We start from the raw sequence: 19435 nt of genomic DNA, 5'->3' as shown, positions 1-19435 counted from the left end.
AGTGACTGACTGAGCCTCACCGTCTTATATAAAGTTCAGACGGAACTTTGCACGTGTCATAGTGGAGCCCTCAGGATTCCAGAGCCAGCTTTCTGACATCATAATGGGGCCTCAGAGATAAAAGCCTGGGCCCAGGCAGTGTTGGTCAGTGCTGCTCAGCAGGCAGCACTGGACTGGACTGGATTACAGCTGATACAAGGTGTGAAGGAACAAGGGGTGGCTGTGGGCATGCACTTGCTGCCGCTGCCAGTGTTTATCTGCATGGCAGCAGGGCATTTGGGCGTTGCCAGGAAGGCGTTTTTATGTAGATTCCTCCTCTTTCAGCACTGCATTGTGGTGCAAGCAAAAGAAGCAAATCCTGTCTGGCTTCCTCTCCGGCCTTTATTCACCTCCCGTGTAGCTGTGAGTGTGTGAGCCTGCAGGGCCCCATGGAATTGCCTAGAAGTAGGCTGAATCGCTGCAAGGGCTGAACAGCAGTATCGGGCAGGCTCGGGCAACGCGCGGCCCGTTCGGGTTATCACTTCTCGGCCTTTTGGCTAAGATCAAGTGTAGTATCTGTTCTTATCAGTTTAATATCTGATACGTCCCCTATCTGGGGACCATATATTAAATGGATTTTTAGAACAGGGAGATGGAAATAGAGCTTGCTCTGTCCACTCCACGCATTGACCTGGTATTGCAGTATTTCCAGGACCGGTGCACCCTTTCCTTATGTGTTGACTAAAAGCAGATTCCAAAAGTGTTTTTTGTCTTTGCTATTGTTTCTGTCTTTCTGAAGGGATCTCCCCTTTTAATCCCATTATTTCAACACCTGTTGGACAATGCATGAGTGATAATGAGCTCATTGATTAAATGCAATTAATGAATAGATTGCCACCTCTTGTTGTGTGTCGTCTGTGTTTCTGTGTTTCCGGCATTTCACATTGGAACACCTCATTCACCTTCCTTGTCTTCTCTCCGCCCTCCCTTTTAGGTAAGTTAAAGAGCTGCACCTGAGCCAGCCACTGATTGATTGATTGATTGATTGATTGATTGATTGATTGATGCAGCACAACAGTCAAATAGTGGAGTGGAGTAGGGGAACAGCAAACAGCCAATAAAGCAGCCCGCCCGCTCGCCTGCCCGCCACAATGGACCTACCTGTGTACACTAGATGGATGTGATGGAATGTACTGTCGTCCCTACATTTCAAGAAGAAGTAAGAATTGCAGTTGCAACAAAGCCTTGCTTGCCTACAAAGAGAGCAGCAATTTGGATTTGTTACTATGTTACCTAGAAGAATAACAAACTGTGCAAGGATGGAGGTTGTAGGAGCAAGGAGAAGTTGTCTGTAAAGTTGGTGGATGCCTATTTTCCATTTTGCAGTCCCTTGTCTCCCTCTTGTGGCCTCCTGGAGGCAACTAGCTGTGCAAAAAAAAGACAGCCTGGCGGCCGGCTGTTGCAGTGTTGCCCTCTCAGGCAACACTGAGTGACTGACTGAGCCTCACCGTCTTATATAAAGTTCAGACGGAACTTTGCACGTGTCATAGTGGAGCCCTCAGGATTCCAGAGCCAGCTTTCTGACATCATAATGGGGCCTCAGAGATAAAAGCCTGGGCCCAGGCAGTGTTGGTCAGTGCTGCTCAGCAGGCAGCACTGGACTGGACTGGATTACAGCTGATACAAGGTGTGAAGGAACAAGGGGTGGCTGTGGGCATGCACTTGCTGCCGCTGCCAGTGTTTATCTGCATGGCAGCAGGGCATTTGGGCGTTGCCAGGAAGGCGTTTTTATGTAGATTCCTCCTCTTTCAGCACTGCATTGTGGTGCAAGCAAAAGAAGCAAATCCTGTCTGGCTTCCTCTCCGGCCTTTATTCACCTCCCGTGTAGCTGTGAGTGTGTGAGCCTGCAGGGCCCCATGGAATTGCCTAGAAGTAGGCTGAATCGCTGCAAGGGCTCAACAGCAGTATCGGGCAGGCTCGGGCAACGCGCGGCCCGTTCGGGTTATCACTTCTCGGCCTTTTGGCTAAGATCAAGTGTAGTATCTGTTCTTATCAGTTTAATATCTGATACGTCCCCTATCTGGGGACCATATATTAAATGGATTTTTAGAACAGGGAGATGGAAATAGAGCTTGCTCTGTCCACTCCACGCATTGACCTGGTATTGCAGTATTTCCAGGACCGGTGCACCCTTTCCTTATGTGTTGACTAAAAGCAGATTCCAAAAGTGTTTTTTGTCTTTGCTATTGTTTCTGTCTTTCTGAAGGGATCTCCCCTTTTAATCCCATTATTTCAACACCTGTTGGACAATGCATGAGTGATAATGAGCTCATTGATTAAATGCAATTAATGAATAGATTGCCACCTCTTGTTGTGTGTCGTCTGTGTTTCTGTGTTTCCGGCATTTCACATTGGAACACCTCATTCACCTTCCTTGTCTTCTCTCCGCCCTCCCTTTTAGGTAAGTTAAAGAGCTGCACCTGAGCCAGCCACTGATTGATTGATTGATTGATTGATTGATTGATTGATGCAGCACAACAGTCAAATAGTGGAGTGGAGTAGGGGAACAGCAAACAGCCAATAAAGCAGCCCGCCCGCTCGCCTGCCCGCCACAATGGACCTACCTGTGTACACTAGATGGATGTGATGGAATGTACTGTCGTCCCTACATTTCAAGAAGAAGTAAGAATTGCAGTTGCAACAAAGCCTTGCTTGCCTACAAAGAGAGCAGCAATTTGGATTTGTTACTATGTTACCTAGAAGAATAACAAACTGTGCAAGGATGGAGGTTGTAGGAGCAAGGAGAAGTTGTCTGTAAAGTTGGTGGATGCCTATTTTCCATTTTGCAGTCCCTTGTCTCCCTCTTGTGGCCTCCTGGAGGCAACTAGCTGTGCAAAAAAAAGACAGCCTGGCGGCCGGCTGTTGCAGTGTTGCCCTCTCAGGCAACACTGAGTGACTGACTGAGCCTCACCGTCTTATATAAAGTTCAGACGGAACTTTGCACGTGTCATAGTGGAGCCCTCAGGATTCCAGAGCCAGCTTTCTGACATCATAATGGGGCCTCAGAGATAAAAGCCTGGGCCCAGGCAGTGTTGGTCAGTGCTGCTCAGCAGGCAGCACTGGACTGGACTGGATTACAGCTGATACAAGGTGTGAAGGAACAAGGGGTGGCTGTGGGCATGCACTTGCTGCCGCTGCCAGTGTTTATCTGCATGGCAGCAGGGCATTTGGGCGTTGCCAGGAAGGCGTTTTTATGTAGATTCCTCCTCTTTCAGCACTGCATTGTGGTGCAAGCAAAAGAAGCAAATCCTGTCTGGCTTCCTCTCCGGCCTTTATTCACCTCCCGTGTAGCTGTGAGTGTGTGAGCCTGCAGGGCCCCATGGAATTGCCTAGAAGTAGGCTGAATCGCTGCAAGGGCTGAACAGCAGTATCGGGCAGGCTCGGGCAACGCGCGGCCCGTTCGGGTTATCGCTTCTCGGCCTTTTGGCTAAGATCAAGTGTAGTATCTGTTCTTATCAGTTTAATATCTGATACGTCCCCTATCTGGGGACCATATATTAAATGGATTTTTAGAACAGGGAGATGGAAATAGAGCTTGCTCTGTCCACTCCACGCATTGACCTGGTATTGCAGTATTTCCAGGACCGGTGCACCCTTTCCTTATGTGTTGACTAAAAGCAGATTCCAAAAGTGTTTTTTGTCTTTGCTATTGTTTCTGTCTTTCTGAAGGGATCTCCCCTTTTAATCCCATTATTTCAACACCTGTTGGACAATGCATGAGTGATAATGAGCTCATTGATTAAATGCAATTAATGAATAGATTGCCACCTCTTGTTGTGTGTCGTCTGTGTTTCTGTGTTTCCGGCATTTCACATTGGAACACCTCATTCACCTTCCTTGTCTTCTCTCCGCCCTCCCTTTTAGGTAAGTTAAAGAGCTGCACCTGAGCCAGCCACTGATTGATTGCTTGATTGATTGATTGATTGATTGATTGATTGATTGATTGATTGATTGATTGATGCAGCACAACAGTCAAATAGTGGAGTGGAGTAGGGGAACAGCAAACAGCCAATAAAGCAGCCCGCCCGCTCGCCTGCCCGCCACAATGGACCTACCTGTGTACACTAGATGGATGTGATGGAATGTACTGTCGTCCCTACATTTCAAGAAGAAGTAAGAATTGCAGTTGCAACAAAGCCTTGCTTGCCTACAAAGAGAGCAGCAATTTGGATTTGTTACTATGTTACCTAGAAGAATAACAAACTGTGCAAGGATGGAGGTTGTAGGAGCAAGGAGAAGTTGTCTGTAAAGTTGGTGGATGCCTATTTTCCATTTTGCAGTCCCTTGTCTCCCTCTTGTGGCCTCCTGGAGGCAACTAGCTGTGCAAAAAAAAGACAGCCTGGCGGCCGGCTGTTGCAGTGTTGCCCTCTCAGGCAACACTGAGTGACTGACTGAGCCTCACCGTCTTATATAAAGTTCAGACGGAACTTTGCACGTGTCATAGTGGAGCCCTCAGGATTCCAGAGCCAGCTTTCTGACATCATAATGGGGCCTCAGAGATAAAAGCCTGGGCCCAGGCAGTGTTGGTCAGTGCTGCTCAGCAGGCAGCACTGGACTGGACTGGATTACAGCTGATACAAGGTGTGAAGGAACAAGGGGTGGCTGTGGGCATGCACTTGCTGCCGCTGCCAGTGTTTATCTGCATGGCAGCAGGGCATTTGGGCGTTGCCAGGAAGGCGTTTTTATGTAGATTCCTCCTCTTTCAGCACTGCATTGTGGTGCAAGCAAAAGAAGCAAATCCTGTCTGGCTTCCTCTCCGGCCTTTATTCACCTCCCGTGTAGCTGTGAGTGTGTGAGCCTGCAGGGCCCCATGGAATTGCCTAGAAGTAGGCTGAATCGCTGCAAGGGCTGAACAGCAGTATCGGGCAGGCTCGGGCAACGCGCGGCCCGTTCGGGTTATCGCTTCTCGGCCTTTTGGCTAAGATCAAGTGTAGTATCTGTTCTTATCAGTTTAATATCTGATACGTCCCCTATCTGGGGACCATATATTAAATGGATTTTTAGAACAGGGAGATGGAAATAGAGCTTGCTCTGTCCACTCCACGCATTGACCTGGTATTGCAGTATTTCCAGGACCGGTGCACCCTTTCCTTATGTGTTGACTAAAAGCAGATTCCAAAAGTGTTTTTTGTCTTTGCTATTGTTTCTGTCTTTCTGAAGGGATCTCCCCTTTTAATCCCATTATTTCAACACCTGTTGGACAATGCATGAGTGATAATGAGCTCATTGATTAAATGCAATTAATGAATAGATTGCCACCTCTTGTTGTGTGTCGTCTGTGTTTCTGTGTTTCCGGCATTTCACATTGGAACACCTCATTCACCTTCCTTGTCTTCTCTCCGCCCTCCCTTTTAGGTAAGTTAAAGAGCTGCACCTGAGCCAGCCACTGATTGATTGATTGATTGATTGATTGATTGATTGATTGATTGATTGATTGATTGATGCAGCACAACAGTCAAATAGTGGAGTGGAGTAGGGGAACAGCAAACAGCCAATAAAGCAGCCCGCCCGCTCGCCTGCCCGCCACAATGGACCTACCTGTGTACACTAGATGGATGTGATGGAATGTACTGTCGTCCCTACATTTCAAGAAGAAGTAAGAATTGCAGTTGCAACAAAGCCTTGCTTGCCTACAAAGAGAGCAGCAATTTGGATTTGTTACTATGTTACCTAGAAGAATAACAAACTGTGCAAGGATGGAGGTTGTAGGAGCAAGGAGAAGTTGTCTGTAAAGTTGGTGGATGCCTATTTTCCATTTTGCAGTCCCTTGTCTCCCTCTTGTGGCCTCCTGGAGGCAACTAGCTGTGCAAAAAAAAGACAGCCTGGCGGCCGGCTGTTGCAGTGTTGCCCTCTCAGGCAACACTGAGTGACTGACTGAGCCTCACCGTCTTATATAAAGTTCAGACGGAACTTTGCACGTGTCATAGTGGAGCCCTCAGGATTCCAGAGCCAGCTTTCTGACATCATAATGGGGCCTCAGAGATAAAAGCCTGGGCCCAGGCAGTGTTGGTCAGTGCTGCTCAGCAGGCAGCACTGGACTGGACTGGATTACAGCTGATACAAGGTGTGAAGGAACAAGGGGTGGCTGTGGGCATGCACTTGCTGCCGCTGCCAGTGTTTATCTGCATGGCAGCAGGGCATTTGGGCGTTGCCAGGAAGGCGTTTTTATGTAGATTCCTCCTCTTTCAGCACTGCATTGTGGTGCAAGCAAAAGAAGCAAATCCTGTCTGGCTTCCTCTCCGGCCTTTATTCACCTCCCGTGTAGCTGTGAGTGTGTGAGCCTGCAGGGCCCCATGGAATTGCCTAGAAGTAGGCTGAATCGCTGCAAGGGCTGAACAGCAGTATCGGGCAGGCTCGGGCAACGCGCGGCCCGTTCGGGTTATCGCTTCTCGGCCTTTTGGCTAAGATCAAGTGTAGTATCTGTTCTTATCAGTTTAATATCTGATACGTCCCCTATCTGGGGACCATATATTAAATGGATTTTTAGAACAGGGAGATGGAAATAGAGCTTGCTCTGTCCACTCCACGCATTGACCTGGTATTGCAGTATTTCCAGGACCGGTGCACCCTTTCCTTATGTGTTGACTAAAAGCAGATTCCAAAAGTGTTTTTTGTCTTTGCTATTGTTTCTGTCTTTCTGAAGGGATCTCCCCTTTTAATCCCATTATTTCAACACCTGTTGGACAATGCATGAGTGATAATGAGCTCATTGATTAAATGCAATTAATGAATAGATTGCCACCTCTTGTTGTGTGTCGTCTGTGTTTCTGTGTTTCCGGCATTTCACATTGGAACAGCTCATTCACCTTCCTTGTCTTCTCTCCGCCCTCCCTTTTAGGTAAGTTAAAGAGCTGCACCTGAGCCAGCCACTGATTGATTGATTGATTGATTGATTGATTGATTGATTGATTGATGCAGCACAACAGTCAAATAGTGGAGTGGAGTAGGGGAACAGCAAACAGCCAATAAAGCAGCCCGCCCGCTCGCCTGCCCGCCACAATGGACCTACCTGTGTACACTAGATGGATGTGATGGAATGTACTGTCGTCCCTACATTTCAAGAAGAAGTAAGAATTGCAGTTGCAACAAAGCCTTGCTTGCCTACAAAGAGAGCAGCAATTTGGATTTGTTACTATGTTACCTAGAAGAATAACAAACTGTGCAAGGATGGAGGTTGTAGGAGCAAGGAGAAGTTGTCTGTAAAGTTGGTGGATGCCTATTTTCCATTTTGCAGTCCCTTGTCTCCCTCTTGTGGCCTCCTGGAGGCAACTAGCTGTGCAAAAAAAAGACAGCCTGGCGGCCGGCTGTTGCAGTGTTGCCCTCTCAGGCAACACTGAGTGACTGACTGAGCCTCACCGTCTTATATAAAGTTCAGACGGAACTTTGCACGTGTCATAGTGGAGCCCTCAGGATTCCAGAGCCAGCTTTCTGACATCATAATGGGGCCTCAGAGATAAAAGCCTGGGCCCAGGCAGTGTTGGTCAGTGCTGCTCAGCAGGCAGCACTGGACTGGACTGGATTACAGCTGATACAAGGTGTGAAGGAACAAGGGGTGGCTGTGGGCATGCACTTGCTGCCGCTGCCAGTGTTTATCTGCATGGCAGCAGGGCATTTGGGCGTTGCCAGGAAGGCGTTTTTATGTAGATTCCTCCTCTTTCAGCACTGCATTGTGGTGCAAGCAAAAGAAGCAAATCCTGTCTGGCTTCCTCTCCGGCCTTTATTCACCTCCCGTGTAGCTGTGAGTGTGTGAGCCTGCAGGGCCCCATGGAATTGCCTAGAAGTAGGCTGAATCGCTGCAAGGGCTGAACAGCAGTATCGGGCAGGCTCGGGCAACGCGCGGCCCGTTCGGGTTATCGCTTCTCGGCCTTTTGGCTAAGATCAAGTGTAGTATCTGTTCTTATCAGTTTAATATCTGATACGTCCCCTATCTGGGGACCATATATTAAATGGATTTTTAGAACAGGGAGATGGAAATAGAGCTTGCTCTGTCCACTCCACGCATTGACCTGGTATTGCAGTATTTCCAGGACCGGTGCACCCTTTCCTTATGTGTTGACTAAAAGCAGATTCCAAAAGTGTTTTTTGTCTTTGCTATTGTTTCTGTCTTTCTGAAGGGATCTCCCCTTTTAATCCCATTATTTCAACACCTGTTGGACAATGCATGAGTGATAATGAGCTCATTGATTAAATGCAATTAATGAATAGATTGCCACCTCTTGTTGTGTGTCGTCTGTGTTTCTGTGTTTCCGGCATTTCACATTGGAACACCTCATTCACCTTCCTTGTCTTCTCTCCGCCCTCCCTTTTAGGTAAGTTAAAGAGCTGCACCTGAGCCAGCCACTGATTGATTGATTGATTGATTGATTGATTGATTGATTGATTGATGCAGCACAACAGTCAAATAGTGGAGTGGAGTAGGGGAACAGCAAACAGCCAATAAAGCAGCCCGCCCGCTCGCCTGCCCGCCACAATGGACCTACCTGTGTACACTAGATGGATGTGATGGAATGTACTGTCGTCCCTACATTTCAAGAAGAAGTAAGAATTGCAGTTGCAACAAAGCCTTGCTTGCCTACAAAGAGAGCAGCAATTTGGATTTGTTACTATGTTACCTAGAAGAATAACAAACTGTGCAAGGATGGAGGTTGTAGGAGCAAGGAGAAGTTGTCTGTAAAGTTGGTGGATGCCTATTTTCCATTTTGCAGTCCCTTGTCTCCCTCTTGTGGCCTCCTGGAGGCAACTAGCTGTGCAAAAAAAAGACAGCCTGGCGGCCGGCTGTTGCAGTGTTGCCCTCTCAGGCAACACTGAGTGACTGACTGAGCCTCACCGTCTTATATAAAGTTCAGACGGAACTTTGCACGTGTCATAGTGGAGCCCTCAGGATTCCAGAGCCAGCTTTCTGACATCATAATGGGGCCTCAGAGATAAAAGCCTGGGCCCAGGCAGTGTTGGTCAGTGCTGCTCAGCAGGCAGCACTGGACTGGACTGGATTACAGCTGATACAAGGTGTGAAGGAACAAGGGGTGGCTGTGGGCATGCACTTGCTGCCGCTGCCAGTGTTTATCTGCATGGCAGCAGGGCATTTGGGCGTTGCCAGGAAGGCGTTTTTATGTAGATTCCTCCTCTTTCAGCACTGCATTGTGGTGCAAGCAAAAGAAGCAAATCCTGTCTGGCTTCCTCTCCGGCCTTTATTCACCTCCCGTGTAGCTGTGAGTGTGTGAGCCTGCAGGGCCCCATGGAATTGCCTAGAAGTAGGCTGAATCGCTGCAAGGGCTGAACAGCAGTATCGGGCAGGCTCGGGCAACGCGCGGCCCGTTCGGGTTATCGCTTCTCGGCCTTTTGGCTAAGATCAAGTGTAGTATCTGTTCTTATCAGTTTAATATCTGATACGTCCCCTATCTGGGGACCATATATTAAATGGATTTTTAGAACAGGGAGATGGAAATAGAGCTTGCTCTGTCCACTCCACGCATTGACCTGGTATTGCAGTATTTCCAGGACCGGTGCACCCTTTCCTTATGTGTTGACTAAAAGCAGATTCCAAAAGTGTTTTTTGTCTTTGCTATTGTTTCTGTCTTTCTGAAGGGATCTCCCCTTTTAATCCCATTATTTCAACACCTGTTGGACAATGCATGAGTGATAATGAGCTCATTGATTAAATGCAATTAATGAATAGATTGCCACCTCTTGTTGTGTGTCGTCTGTGTTTCTGTGTTTCCGGCATTTCACATTGGAACACCTCATTCACCTTCCTTGTCTTCTCTCCGCCCTCCCTTTTAGGTAAGTTAAAGAGCTGCACCTGAGCCAGCCACTGATTGATTGATTGATTGATTGATTGATTGATTGATTGATTGATTGATGCAGCACAACAGTCAAATAGTGGAGTGGAGTAGGGGAACAGCAAACAGCCAATAAAGCAGCCCGCCCGCTCGCCTGCCCGCCACAATGGACCTACCTGTGTACACTAGATGGATGTGATGGAATGTACTGTCGTCCCTACATTTCAAGAAGAAGTAAGAATTGCAGTTGCAACAAAGCCTTGCTTGCCTACAAAGAGAGCAGCAATTTGGATTTGTTACTATGTTACCTAGAAGAATAACAAACTGTGCAAGGATGGAGGTTGTAGGAGCAAGGAGAAGTTGTCTGTAAAGTTGGTGGATGCCTATTTTCCATTTTGCAGTCCCTTGTCTCCCTCTTGTGGCCTCCTGGAGGCAACTAGCTGTGCAAAAAAAAGACAGCCTGGCGGCCGGCTGTTGCAGTGTTGCCCTCTCAGGCAACACTGAGTGACTGACTGAGCCTCACCGTCTTATATAAAGTTCAGACGGAACTTTGCACGTGTCATAGTGGAGCCCTCAGGATTCCAGAGCCAGCTTTCTGACATCATAATGGGGCCTCAGAGATAAAAGCCTGGGCCCAGGCAGTGTTGGTCAGTGCTGCTCAGCAGGCAGCACTGGACTGGACTGGATTACAGCTGATACAAGGTGTGAAGGAACAAGGGGTGGCTGTGGGCATGCACTTGCTGCCGCTGCCAGTGTTTATCTGCATGGCAGCAGGGCATTTGGGCGTTGCCAGGAAGGCGTTTTTATGTAGATTCCTCCTCTTTCAGCACTGCATTGTGGTGCAAGCAAAAGAAGCAAATCCTGTCTGGCTTCCTCTCCGGCCTTTATTCACCTCCCGTGTAGCTGTGAGTGTGTGAGCCTGCAGGGCCCCATGGAATTGCCTAGAAGTAGGCTGAATCGCTGCAAGGGCTGAACAGCAGTATCGGGCAGGCTCGGGCAACGCGCGGCCCGTTCGGGTTATCGCTTCTCGGCCTTTTGGCTAAGATCAAGTGTAGTATCTGTTCTTATCAGTTTAATATCTGATACGTCCCCTATCTGGGGACCATATATTAAATGGATTTTTAGAACAGGGAGATGGAAATAGAGCTTGCTCTGTCCACTCCACGCATTGACCTGGTATTGCAGTATTTCCAGGACCGGTGCACCCTTTCCTTATGTGTTGACTAAAAGCAGATTCCAAAAGTGTTTTTCGTCTTTGCTATTGTTTCTGTCTTTCTGAAGGGATCTCCCCTTTTAATCCCATTATTTCAACACCTGTTGGACAATGCATGAGTGATAATGAGCTCATTGATTAAATGCAATTAATGAATAGATTGCCACCTCTTGTTGTGTGTCGTCTGTGTTTCTGTGTTTCCGGCATTTCACATTGGAACACCTCATTCACCTTCCTTGTCTTCTCTCCGCCCTCCCTTTTAGGTAAGTTAAAGAGCTGCACCTGAGCCAGCCACTGATTGATTGATTGATTGATTGATTGATTGATTGATTGATTGATTGATTGATGCAGCACAACAGTCAAATAGTGGAGTGGAGTAGGGGAACAGCAAACAGCCAATAAAGCAGCCCGCCCGCTCGCCTGCCCGCCACAATGGACCTACCTGTGTACACTAGATGGATGTGATGGAATGTACTGTCGTCCCTACATTTCAAGAAGAAGTAAGAATTGCAGTTGCAACAAAGCCTTGCTTGCCTACAAAGAGAGCAGCAATTTGGATTTGTTACTATGTTACCTAGAAGAATAACAAACTGTGCAAGGATGGAGGTTGTAGGAGCAAGGAGAAGTTGTCTGTAAAGTTGGTGGATGCCTATTTTCCATTTTGCAGTCCCTTGTCTCCCTCTTGTGGCCTCCTGGAGGCAACTAGCTGTGCAAAAAAAAGACAGCCTGGCGGCCGGCTGTTGCAGTGTTGCCCTCTCAGGCAGGCAACACTGAGTGACTGACTGAGCCTCACCGTCTTATATAAAGTTCAGACGGAACTTTGCACGTGTCATAGTGGAGCCCTCAGGATTCCAGAGCCAGCTTTCTGACATCATAATGGGGCCTCAGAGATAAAAGCCTGGGCCCAGGCAGTGTTGGTCAGTGCTGCTCAGCAGGCAGCACTGGACTGGACTGGATTACAGCTGATACAAGGTGTGAAGGAACAAGGGGTGGCTGTGGGCATGCACTTGCTGCCGCTGCCAGTGTTTATCTGCATGGCAGCAGGGCATTTGGGCGTTGCCAGGAAGGCGTTTTTATGTAGATTCCTCCTCTTTCAGCACTGCATTGTGGTGCAAGCAAAAGAAGCAAATCCTGTCTGGCTTCCTCTCCGGCCTTTATTCACCTCCCGTGTAGCTGTGAGTGTGTGAGCCTGCAGGGCCCCATGGAATTGCCTAGAAGTAGGCTGAATCGCTGCAAGGGCTGAACAGCAGTATCGGGCAGGCTCGGGCAACGCGCGGCCCGTTCGGGTTATCGCTTCTCGGCCTTTTGGCTAAGATCAAGTGTAGTATCTGTTCTTATCAGTTTAATATCTGATACGTCCCCTATCTGGGGACCATATATTAAATGGATTTTTAGAACAGGGAGATGGAAATAGAGCTTGCTCTGTCCACTCCACGCATTGACCTGGTATTGCAGTATTTCCAGGACCGGTGCACCCTTTCCTTATGTGTTGACTAAAAGCAGATTCCAAAAGTGTTTTTTGTCTTTGCTATTGTTTCTGTCTTTCTGAAGGGATCTCCCCTTTTAATCCCATTATTTCAACACCTGTTGGACAATGCATGAGTGATAATGAGCTCATTGATTAAATGCAATTAATGAATAGATTGCCACCTCTTGTTGTGTGTCGTCTGTGTTTCTGTGTTTCCGGCATTTCACATTGGAACACCTCATTCACCTTCCTTGTCTTCTCTCCGCCCTCCCTTTTAGGTAAGTTAAAGAGCTGCACCTGAGCCAGCCACTGATTGATTGATTGATTGATTGATTGATTGATTGATTGATTGATGCAGCACAACAGTCAAATAGTGGAGTGGAGTAGGGGAACAGCAAACAGCCAATAAAGCAGCCCGCCCGCTCGCCTGCCCGCCACAATGGACCTACCTGTGTACACTAGATGGATGTGATGGAATGTACTGTCGTCCCTACATTTCAAGAAGAAGTAAGAATTGCAGTTGCAACAAAGCCTTGCTTGCCTACAAAGAGAGCAGCAATTTGGATTTGTTACTATGTTACCTAGAAGAATAACAAACTGTGCAAGGATGGAGGTTGTAGGAGCAAGGAGAAGTTGTCTGTAAAGTTGGTGGATGCCTATTTTCCATTTTGCAGTCCCTTGTCTCCCTCTTGTGGCCTCCTGGAGGCAACTAGCTGTGCAAAAAAAAGACAGCCTGGCGGCCGGCTGTTGCAGTGTTGCCCTCTCAGGCAACACTGAGTGACTGACTGAGCCTCACCGTCTTATATAAAGTTCAGACGGAACTTTGCACGTGTCATAGTGGAGCCCTCAGGATTCCAGAGCCAGCTTTCTGACATCATAATGGGGCCTCAGAGATAAAAGCCTGGGCCCAGGCAGTGTTGGTCAGTGCTGCTCAGCAGGCAGCACTGGACTGGACTGGATTACAGCTGATACAAGGTGTGAAGGAACAAGGGGTGGCTGTGGGCATGCACTTGCTGCCGCTGCCAGTGTTTATCTGCATGGCAGCAGGGCATTTGGGCGTTGCCAGGAAGGCGTTTTTATGTAGATTCCTCCTCTTTCAGCACTGCATTGTGGTGCAAGCAAAAGAAGCAAATCCTGTCTGGCTTCCTCTCCGGCCTTTATTCACCTCCCGTGTAGCTGTGAGTGTGTGAGCCTGCAGGGCCCCATGGAATTGCCTAGAAGTAGGCTGAATCGCTGCAAGGGCTGAACAGCAGTATCGGGCAGGCTCGGGCAACGCGCGGCCCGTTCGGGTTATCGCTTCTCGGCCTTTTGGCTAAGATCAAGTGTAGTATCTGTTCTTATCAGTTTAATATCTGATACGTCCCCTATCTGGGGACCATATATTAAATGGATTTTTAGAACAGGGAGATGGAAATAGAGCTTGCTCTGTCCACTCCACGCATTGACCTGGTATTGCAGTATTTCCAGGACCGGTGCACCCTTTCCTTATGTGTTGACTAAAAGCAGATTCCAAAAGTGTTTTTTGTCTTTGCTATTGTTTCTGTCTTTCTGAAGGGATCTCCCCTTTTAATCCCATTATTTCAACACCTGTTGGACAATGCATGAGTGATAATGAGCTCATTGATTAAATGCAATTAATGAATAGATTGCCACCTCTTGTTGTGTGTCGTCTGTGTTTCTGTGTTTCCGGCATTTCACATTGGAACACCTCATTCACCTTCCTTGTCTTCTCTCCGCCCTCCCTTTTAGGTAAGTTAAAGAGCTGCACCTGAGCCAGCCACTGATTGATTGATTGATTGATTGATTGATTGATTGATTGATTGATTGATTGATTGATTGATTGATTGATGCAGCACAACAGTCAAATAGTGGAGTGGAGTAGGGGAACAGCAAACAGCCAATAAAGCAGCCCGCCCGCTCGCCTGCCCGCCACAATGGACCTACCTGTGTACACTAGATGGATGTGATGGAATGTACTGTCGTCCCTACATTTCAAGAAGAAGTAAGAATTGCAGTTGCAACAAAGCCTTGCTTGCCTACAAAGAGAGCAGCAATTTGGATTTGTTACTATGTTACCTAGAAGAATAACAAACTGTGCAAGGATGGAGGTTGTAGGAGCAAGGAGAAGTTGTCTGTAAAGTTGGTGGATGCCTATTTTCCATTTTGCAGTCCCTTGTCTCCCTCTTGTGGCCTCCTGGAGGCAACTAGCTGTGCAAAAAAAAGACAGCCTGGCGGCCGGCTGTTGCAGTGTTGCCCTCTCAGGCAACACTGAGTGACTGACTGAGCCTCACCGTCTTATATAAAGTTCAGACGGAACTTTGCACGTGTCATAGTGGAGCCCTCAGGATTCCAGAGCCAGCTTTCTGACATCATAATGGGGCCTCAGAGATAAAAGCCTGGGCCCAGGCAGTGTTGGTCAGTGCTGCTCAGCAGGCAGCACTGGACTGGACTGGATTACAGCTGATACAAGGTGTGAAGGAACAAGGGGTGGCTGTGGGCATGCACTTGCTGCCGCTGCCAGTGTTTATCTGCATGGCAGCAGGGCATTTGGGCGTTGCCAGGAAGGCGTTTTTATGTAGATTCCTCCTCTTTCAGCACTGCATTGTGGTGCAAGCAAAAGAAGCAAATCCTGTCTGGCTTCCTCTCCGGCCTTTATTCACCTCCCGTGTAGCTGTGAGTGTGTGAGCCTGCAGGGCCCCATGGAATTGCCTAGAAGTAGGCTGAATCGCTGCAAGGGCTGAACAGCAGTATCGGGCAGGCTCGGGCAACGCGCGGCCCGTTCGGGTTATCGCTTCTCGGCCTTTTGGCTAAGATCAAGTGTAGTATCTGTTCTTATCAGTTTAATATCTGATACGTCCCCTATCTGGGGACCATATATTAAATGGATTTTTAGAACAGGGAGATGGAAATAGAGCTTGCTCTGTCCACTCCACGCATTGACCTGGTATTGCAGTATTTCCAGGACCGGTGCACCCTTTCCTTATGTGTTGACTAAAAGCAGATTCCAAAAGTGTTTTTTGTCTTTGCTATTGTTTCTGTCTTTCTGAAGGGATCTCCCCTTTTAATCCCATTATTTCAACACCTGTTGGACAATGCATGAGTGATAATGAGCTCATTGATTAAATGCAATTAATGAATAGATTGCCACCTCTTGTTGTGTGTCGTCTGTGTTTCTGTGTTTCCGGCATTTCACATTGGAACACCTCATTCACCTTCCTTGTCTTCTCTCCGCCCTCCCTTTTAGGTAAGTTAAAGAGCTGCACCTGAGCCAGCCACTGATTGATTGATTGATTGATTGATTGATTGATTGATTGATTGATTGATTGATTGATGCAGCACAACAGTCAAATAGTGGAGTGGAGTAGGGGAACAGCAAACAGCCAATAAAGCAGCCCGCCCGCTCGCCTGCCCGCCACAATGGACCTACCTGTGTACACTAGATGGATGTGATGGAATGTACTGTCGTCCCTACATTTCAAGAAGAAGTAAGAATTGCAGTTGCAACAAAGCCTTGCTTGCCTACAAAGAGAGCAGCAATTTGGATTTGTTACTATGTTACCTAGAAGAATAACAAACTGTGCAAGGATGGAGGTTGTAGGAGCAAGGAGAAGTTGTCTGTAAAGTTGGTGGATGCCTATTTTCCATTTTGCAGTCCCTTGTCTCCCTCTTGTGGCCTCCTGGAGGCAACTAGCTGTGCAAAAAAAAGAAAGCCTGGCGGCCGGCTGTTGCAGTGTTGCCCTCTCAGGCAACACTGAGTGACTGACTGAGCCTCACCGTCTTATATAAAGTTCAGACGGAACTTTGCACGTGTCATAGTGGAGCCCTCAGGATTCCAGAGCCAGCTTTCTGACATCATAATGGGGCCTCAGAGATAAAAGCCTGGGCCCAGGCAGTGTTGGTCAGTGCTGCTCAGCAGGCAGCACTGGACTGGACTGGATTACAGCTGATACAAGGTGTGAAGGAACAAGGGGTGGCTGTGGGCATGCACTTGCTGCCGCTGCCAGTGTTTATCTGCATGGCAGCAGGGCATTTGGGCGTTGCCAGGAAGGCGTTTTTATGTAGATTCCTCCTCTTTCAGCACTGCATTGTGGTGCAAGCAAAAGAAGCAAATCCTGTCTGGCTTCCTCTCCGGCCTTTATTCACCTCCCGTGTAGCTGTGAGTGTGTGAGCCTGCAGGGCCCCATGGAATTGCCTAGAAGTAGGCTGAATCGCTGCAAGGGCTGAACAGCAGTATCGGGCAGGCTCGGGCAACGCGCGGCCCGTTCGGGTTATCACTTCTCGGCCTTTTGGCTAAGATCAAGTGTAGTATCTGTTCTTATCAGTTTAATATCTGATACGTCCCCTATCTGGGGACCATATATTAAATGGATTTTTAGAACAGGGAGATGGAAATAGAGCTTGCTCTGTCCACTCCACGCATTGACCTGGTATTGCAGTATTTCCAGGACCGGTGCACCCTTTCCTTATGTGTTGACTAAAAGCAGATTCCAAAAGTGTTTTTTGTCTTTGCTATTGTTTCTGTCTTTCTGAAGGGATCTCCCCTTTTAATCCCATTATTTCAACACCTGTTGGACAATGCATGAGTGATAATGAGCTCATTGATTAAATGCAATTAATGAATAGATTGCCACCTCTTGTTGTGTGTCGTCTGTGTTTCTGTGTTTCCGGCATTTCACATTGGAACACCTCATTCACCTTCCTTGTCTTCTCTCCGCCCTCCCTTTTAGGTAAGTTAAAGAGCTGCACCTGAGCCAGCCACTGATTGATTGATTGATTGATTGATTGATTGATTGATTGATTGATTGATTGATTGATGCAGCACAACAGTCAAATAGTGGAGTGGAGTAGGGGAACAGCAAACAGCCAATAAAGCAGCCCGCCCGCTCGCCTGCCCGCCACAATGGACCTACCTGTGTACACTAGATGGATGTGATGGAATGTACTGTCGTCCCTACATTTCAAGAAGAAGTAAGAATTGCAGTTGCAACAAAGCCTTGCTTGCCTACAAAGAGAGCAGCAATTTGGATTTGTTACTATGTTACCTAGAAGAATAACAAACTGTGCAAGGATGGAGGTTGTAGGAGCAAGGAGAAGTTGTCTGTAAAGTTGGTGGATGCCTATTTTCCATTTTGCAGTCCCTTGTCTCCCTCTTGCGGCCTCCTGGAGGCAACTAGCTGTGCAAAAAAAAGACAGCCTGGCGGCCGGCTGTTGCAGTGTTGCCCTCTCAGGCAACACTGAGTGACTGACTGAGCCTCACCGTCTTATATAAAGTTCAGACGGAACTTTGCACGTGTCATAGTGGAGCCCTCAGGATTCCAGAGCCAGCTTTCTGACATCATAATGGGGCCTCAGAGATAAAAGCCTGGGCCCAGGCAGTGTTGGTCAGTGCTGCTCAGCAGGCAGCACTGGACTGGACTGGATTACAGCTGATACAAGGTGTGAAGGAACAAGGGGTGGCTGTGGGCATGCACTTGCTGCCGCTGCCAGTGTTTATCTGCATGGCAGCAGGGCATTTGGGCGTTGCCAGGAAGGCGTTTTTATGTAGATTCCTCCTCTTTCAGCACTGCATTGTGGTGCAAGCAAAAGAAGCAAATCCTGTCTGGCTTCCTCTCCGGCCTTTATTCACCTCCCGTGTAGCTGTGAGTGTGTGAGCCTGCAGGGCCCCATGGAATTGCCTAGAAGTAGGCTGAATCGCTGCAAGGGCTGAACAGCAGTATCGGGCAGGCTCGGGCAACGCGCGGCCCGTTCGGGTTATCGCTTCTCGGCCTTTTGGCTAAGATCAAGTGTAGTATCTGTTCTTATCAGTTTAATATCTGATACGTCCCCTATCTGGGGACCATATATTAAATGGATTTTTAGAACAGGGAGATGGAAATAGAGCTTGCTCTGTCCACTCCACGCATTGACCTGGTATTGCAGTATTTCCAGGACCGGTGCACCCTTTCCTTATGTGTTGACTAAAAGCAGATTCCAAAAGTGTTTTTTGTCTTTGCTATTGTTTCTGTCTTTCTGAAGGGATCTCCCCTTTTAATCCCATTATTTCAACACCTGTTGGACAATGCATGAGTGATAATGAGCTCATTGATTAAATGCAATTAATGAATAGATTGCCACCTCTTGTTGTGTGTCGTCTGTGTTTCTGTGTTTCCGGCATTTCACATTGGAACACCTCATTCACCTTCCTTGTCTTCTCTCCGCCCTCCCTTTTAGGTAAGTTAAAGAGCTGCACCTGAGCCAGCCACTGATTGATTGATTGATTGATTGATTGATTGATTGATTGATTGATTGATTGATGCAGCACAACAGTCAAATAGTGGAGTGGAGTAGGGGAACAGCAAACAGCCAATAAAGCAGCCCGCCCGCTCGCCTGCCCGCCACAATGGACCTACCTGTGTACACTAGATGGATGTGATGGAATGTACTGTCGTCCCTACATTTCAAGAAGAAGTAAGAATTGCAGTTGCAACAAAGCCTTGATTGCCTACAAAGAGAGCAGCAATTTGGATTTGTTACTATGTTACCTAGAAGAATAACAAACTGTGCAAGGATGGAGGTTGTAGGAGCAAGGAGAAGTTGTCTGTAAAGTTGGTGGATGCCTATTTTCCATTTTGCAGTCCCTTGTCTCCCTCTTGTGGCCTCCTGGAGGCAACTAGCTGTGCAAAAAAAAGACAGCCTGGCGGCCGGCTGTTGCAGTGTTGCCCTCTCAGGCAACACTGAGTGACTGACTGAGCCTCACCGTCTTATATAAAGTTCAGACGGAACTTTGCACGTGTCATAGTGGAGCCCTCAGGATTCCAGAGCCAGCTTTCTGACATCATAATGGGGCCTCAGAGATAAAAGCCTGGGCCCAGGCAGTGTTGGTCAGTGCTGCTCAGCAGGCAGCACTGGACTGGACTGGATTACAGCTGATACAAGGTGTGAAGGAACAAGGGGTGG

General features: G+C 47.9%; 13 non-coding genes across 13 annotated transcripts; all 13 read left to right on the top strand.

The window, feature by feature from the left end:
• The first annotated feature begins 516 nt into the window (after positions 1-516).
• Positions 517-707, top strand: LOC142701669 (U2 spliceosomal RNA). The gene has a single exon (XR_012867001.1). It is a non-coding gene; the product is annotated as a U2 spliceosomal RNA (small nuclear RNA).
• Positions 708-1983: 1276 nt separating this feature from the next.
• LOC142701668 (U2 spliceosomal RNA) lies at positions 1984-2174 on the top strand. Its single transcript, XR_012867000.1, has one exon. It is a non-coding gene; the product is annotated as a U2 spliceosomal RNA (small nuclear RNA).
• Positions 2175-3446: 1272 nt separating this feature from the next.
• Positions 3447-3637, top strand: LOC142701665 (U2 spliceosomal RNA). Its single transcript, XR_012866998.1, has one exon. It is a non-coding gene; the product is annotated as a U2 spliceosomal RNA (small nuclear RNA).
• A 1300-nt stretch (positions 3638-4937) lies between these two features.
• LOC142701664 (U2 spliceosomal RNA) lies at positions 4938-5128 on the top strand. The gene has a single exon (XR_012866997.1). It is a non-coding gene; the product is annotated as a U2 spliceosomal RNA (small nuclear RNA).
• A 1292-nt stretch (positions 5129-6420) lies between these two features.
• Positions 6421-6611, top strand: LOC142701663 (U2 spliceosomal RNA). The gene has a single exon (XR_012866996.1). It is a non-coding gene; the product is annotated as a U2 spliceosomal RNA (small nuclear RNA).
• A 1280-nt stretch (positions 6612-7891) lies between these two features.
• Positions 7892-8082, top strand: LOC142701661 (U2 spliceosomal RNA). The gene has a single exon (XR_012866994.1). It is a non-coding gene; the product is annotated as a U2 spliceosomal RNA (small nuclear RNA).
• A 1280-nt stretch (positions 8083-9362) lies between these two features.
• On the top strand, positions 9363-9553 carry LOC142701660 (U2 spliceosomal RNA). Its single transcript, XR_012866993.1, has one exon. It is a non-coding gene; the product is annotated as a U2 spliceosomal RNA (small nuclear RNA).
• A 1284-nt stretch (positions 9554-10837) lies between these two features.
• On the top strand, positions 10838-11028 carry LOC142701659 (U2 spliceosomal RNA). The gene has a single exon (XR_012866992.1). It is a non-coding gene; the product is annotated as a U2 spliceosomal RNA (small nuclear RNA).
• A 1292-nt stretch (positions 11029-12320) lies between these two features.
• LOC142701658 (U2 spliceosomal RNA) lies at positions 12321-12511 on the top strand. Its single transcript, XR_012866991.1, has one exon. It is a non-coding gene; the product is annotated as a U2 spliceosomal RNA (small nuclear RNA).
• Positions 12512-13791: 1280 nt separating this feature from the next.
• Positions 13792-13982, top strand: LOC142701657 (U2 spliceosomal RNA). The gene has a single exon (XR_012866990.1). It is a non-coding gene; the product is annotated as a U2 spliceosomal RNA (small nuclear RNA).
• A 1304-nt stretch (positions 13983-15286) lies between these two features.
• LOC142701656 (U2 spliceosomal RNA) lies at positions 15287-15477 on the top strand. The gene has a single exon (XR_012866989.1). It is a non-coding gene; the product is annotated as a U2 spliceosomal RNA (small nuclear RNA).
• A 1292-nt stretch (positions 15478-16769) lies between these two features.
• LOC142701667 (U2 spliceosomal RNA) lies at positions 16770-16960 on the top strand. The gene has a single exon (XR_012866999.1). It is a non-coding gene; the product is annotated as a U2 spliceosomal RNA (small nuclear RNA).
• A 1292-nt stretch (positions 16961-18252) lies between these two features.
• Positions 18253-18443, top strand: LOC142701654 (U2 spliceosomal RNA). The gene has a single exon (XR_012866988.1). It is a non-coding gene; the product is annotated as a U2 spliceosomal RNA (small nuclear RNA).
• Positions 18444-19435: the final 992 nt, after the last annotated feature.

This window comes from Rhinoderma darwinii, unplaced genomic scaffold (genome assembly GCF_050947455.1).
Source record: "Rhinoderma darwinii isolate aRhiDar2 unplaced genomic scaffold, aRhiDar2.hap1 Scaffold_2149, whole genome shotgun sequence".
In the NCBI taxonomy this organism is placed as follows: Eukaryota; Metazoa; Chordata; class Amphibia; order Anura; family Rhinodermatidae; genus Rhinoderma; species Rhinoderma darwinii.
This window is presented reverse-complemented; position numbering and strand designations above follow the sequence as displayed.